Consider the following 4,049-nt stretch of genomic DNA (forward strand, 5'->3'; position numbering starts at 1 on the left):
CCCTTCTCCTCCCTGTTCCTCCCTGCAGCTCCTCCCTCCTCCAGAGCTGCAGAGTCTGAACCTGCAGCTGCAAACAGCTACTGCTCCATGATCCTGTTTCACACCTGCTGCTGAACCTGCTCAAATTTACTATAATAATGATAATTACTAATGTTATTTGTCATTATTATTTAATCAGTAGGAGCACTACAGTTGCCACTACATAACTATCACTGTTACTGCCGCTACTGTCACTATTATTAGTATTGTTATCCCTGTACTTTCTGTTCTCTTCCTCTGTGCTCTCGCTCTCTCTCTCCTGCTCTCTCGCTCTCTCTCTCTCTCGCTCTCTCTCTCTCCCTCTCCAACCCAATCGGTCGAGGCAGATGGCTCCGCCCACCCTGAGTTCAGCTCTGCCTCTTAAAAGGAAGTCTTTTTTTGCCACTGTCGCCTAGTGCTGCTCTTGGTGGAAATTGTTGGGTCTCTAAATAATTTTATATAACAGAAGGTCCAGACCTGCTCTAGTTGGAAATTGCCTTGAGATAATGTATGATGTGAATTGGGACATACAAAAAAACTGACCAATTGACCAGTGTCTGACTCCGCCACTAACTCCCAGCTAATCCAAATATGGGCAAAGAGGACGTGCGAGATTTTTGTGGCAAGCATATGTTCACCCACCTGTCACTCAAAGAGGCCACGCCCTCAATCCTCCATGACTGTAGTCCTTAATAAAATCTAAACAGGTGAGTTATATAAACAGGTGTCATGAAGGAGGAAATTATCTCTAGAGACCAGAACAGTTTCTGTACCAGGCTGTGAACATGTTTATTTCTGCTGTAAAGTTGGACAGTTTAACATGGGAGTCTATGGGGACTGACTCACTGTTGGAGCCAGACTCTAGTGGTCGTTAGAGGAACTGCAGCTTCTGGTTCTTCGTGTTGATTTCATGTTTCTGGAGGTTGATGATTGGTTACGGCCCATAGGGGCGACTCCTGGAATAGCGCCCTTTCAGCTCCTACGGCAGCATAAGTACCGGACCTCAGTTGTCATGGTTACCATAATAAACACGTGACTGTAGTGGGTTACTATAATAACAGTAATGGCTTGGGGGAAAAAGATGGTGATTTTGTTAAAATAAGTACTTCCTCATCATTAGACGATCTCTGTTGTCATGGTTACAATAATAACAATGAAAGGTCATGGATAAAGGAAACAACACAGGAATCGAACACCGCTCTCCTGTGTCACATTCATCCGTCCACCTCCTCCTGACGTGGACTCTGTCTCTCTTTATACTACGTCACCAACACTTTTCCCTTTGCTCTTGTCATCTCTACTACTACCTCTAGATGTCTCCTAGCAACAAAACCTAACTATGACGTCATAGTAACCTGCTGACAGACGACCTATGGGCTCGTTTCTAACAAGAGAAAACCTGCATCATGCTTTCATCTATAAAACCAGGTTTATGTAGAATATTATTATCATGGAGTCAGTCTCTCTTATTGGCCCGGAGCCAAATTACGCGCGCTGCCCCCGCCCCCACCTCCACCCCCCTCCTTCCCTCAGTGGTTCGCTCCAGTCTCTCTCTGCTCAGCACCGCCCCGCTGTCCGGTGCTCAGTCGGAGCTGCAGCCGGTAACCGAGCACACACTGAGCTTCAGCCCCGCTCCCCTGCTCTCTGTCCTCGGCCTCTTTGACTGTGTTGTCCCGCTGGTGGTAGGTGTCCTCTCCTCCTCTTCTTCTCCTCCTTCTTTCTTCTTCTTGCTGCTTCGGTTTCTTCTCCTTTTGATTCTTGTCGTGAATTTCAGCGGCAGGTTTTTCCCGGAGCTTTTCCCGCCGCTGCTGCTTGTGTCTTCTCTTCCCCTCCAGTTTCTCTGTTTATTTTTTCTTCTTCTTCTTCTCTTTTCTCTCTCTGGATTTATTTTCTCTCTTTTTTCTTCTTCTAAAAAACAAACGGATTTAAATTCTCTGAAACTTGAATGATGCGCGTGCAGCGTGTCTGACCGCGAGAGGAAGATGATGATGATGATAGTGGGCAGCTGATCTTAATCACGGAGCTCGTGTCTCCGTCGGGACTCATTTTTCCTGGACGGTGGTATCGGTCAGTGTGTGTGTGTACACACTCACACAGTCGACAGCCGTCATGTCCTGCTCTATAATATCTGCAGACTGCTTGTTGCTGCCTCGGTGCATGCTGGGAGTATTTTCATGTTGTAGCTTCAGTCTGAACTTGGTTATTTCCACGTTTGTTTTGGTATTTAAACGCAGCATAGAGTCAGTTCATTCACTCAGATCACAGAGGAACAAGAAGTGTGTGTGTCTGTGTGTGTGTGTGTTTACTCATCTGAACAACACCTCCAACCTGAACGACTGTGTAGTTGGAGGTGCACTGAACTTTCGTTGTCATGGTAACAGTAAACACAGGGCTCAGGTTGTAGGACAGTAGAAACAAGGACAATAATGTGGGATAGTGAAAAGTGTTTTGTGTCAGTCGACTAGTCCGTCACCACAACCTCCTCCTATCACTGACTGTGTATCAGCTGATCACCTGACTCCTGATCACCACGGTAACTAGAGGTTGTCATCAGAGGCTTCTGCACAGACAAGATGGGACCTCACTGACAGGAAGAAACAGTCTGACCAGGAAGTAATTGAATTAATCTGCAATGCTCTGTTCTCAGCTGCTCTCAGTTTTTCTCTGCTCTCAGCTGTTCTCTGTTTTCAGCTGTTCTCTCTCAGCTGTTCTCTCTCAGCTGTTCTCTCTCAGCTGTTCTCCCTCAGCTGTTCTCTGCTCTCAGCTGTTTTCTGCTCTCAGCTGTTCTCTCTCAGCTGTTCTCTCTCAGCTGTTCTCTGTTGTCAGCTGTTCTCCCTCAGCTGTTCTCTGTTGTCAGCTGTTCTCTCTCAGCTGTTCTCCCTCAGCTGTTCTCCCTCAGCTGTTTTCTGCTCTCAGCTGTTCTCTGTTGTCAGCTGTTCTCTCTCAGCTGTTCTCTCTCAGCTGTTCTCTGTTGTCAGCTGTTCTCCCTCAGCTGTTCTCTGTTGTCAGCTGTTCTCTCTCAGCTGTTCTCCCTCAGCTGTTCTCCCTCAGCTGTTCTCTCTCAGCTGTTCTCTGTTGTCAGCTGTTCTCTGTTGTCAGCTGTTCTCTCTCAGCTGTTCTCTCTCAGCTGTTCTCTGTTGTCAGCTGTTCTCTCTCAGCTGTTCTCCCTCAGCTGTTCTCCCTCAGCTGTTCTCTGTTGTCAGCTGTTTTCTGCTCTCAGCTGTTCTCTGTTGTCAGCTGTTCTCTCTCAGCTGTTCTCTCTCAGCTGTTCTCTGTTGTCAGCTGTTCTCTGTTGTCAGCTGTTCTCAGTTTTTTCTGCTCTCAGTAGTTCTCTGTTCTCACTCAGCTGTTGTCCCTCAGCTGTTCTCTGTTGTCAGCTGTTCTCTCTCAGCTGTTCTCTGTTTTCAGCTGTTCTCTCTCAGCTGTTCTCTGCTCTCAGCTGTTCTCTGCTCTCAGTTCTCTGTTCTCAGCTGTTCTCTGTTCTCAGCTGTTCTCTGTTGTCAGCTGTTCTCTGCTCTCAGCTGTTCTATCTCAGCTGTTCTCTGCTCTCAGCTGTTCTCTCTCAGCTGTTCTCTGCTCTCAGCTGTTCTATCTGTTTCTGCTCGTTAGCGTCTCGTGTTTTTCAGTGTCTGAGGCAGATGTGTTGAACATGTGGTCTGAGTCGTACTGAATTGATTCTTCTATCGATTCTGCTGCATATCTTTATATCTTTTGTTTGAGCTGCAGCATTAATGATGTTAACACTGTGTGTGTGTGTGTGTGTGTGTGTGTGTGTGTGTGTGTGTGTGTGTGTGTGTGTGTGTGTGTGTTCATCAGAACTGTAAATCACAGATCAGCGTCTCGGTTAACAAACGTTTTCCCTCCAAACCTTCGGCTCAGAGAAAGAACAGACTCAGACACGTGTCAGTGTAGGAGGTGGTGACCTGGACGACCAGCCAGAGCTGGAGGGTGAATCCTCTCTGTCTCTGTGTCTCCCCCTCTCTCTCCCCCTCCCTCTTTCTCTCTCCCTATCTCTCTCTCACGCTCACCAA

General features: G+C 47.2%; 1 long non-coding RNA gene across 1 annotated transcript in view; it reads left to right on the forward strand.

Moving 5' to 3' along the window:
• Positions 1–1,588: 1,588 nt before the first annotated feature.
• Positions 1,589–4,049, forward strand: part of LOC111662036 (uncharacterized) — a 14,705-nt gene continuing 12,244 nt past the window's right edge. The window contains exon 1 of the long non-coding RNA XR_002761273.2: positions 1,589–1,700. This is a non-coding gene — a long non-coding RNA (uncharacterized LOC111662036). The remainder of the gene's footprint in view (positions 1,701–4,049) is intronic.

The sequence above is a fragment of the Seriola lalandi genome, unplaced genomic scaffold, assembly GCF_002814215.2.
Source record: "Seriola lalandi dorsalis isolate HSWRI2012SDOR001 ecotype SW California unplaced genomic scaffold, Sedor1 jcf7180002054557, whole genome shotgun sequence".
Lineage (NCBI taxonomy): Eukaryota > Metazoa > Chordata > Actinopteri > Carangiformes > Carangidae > Seriola > Seriola lalandi.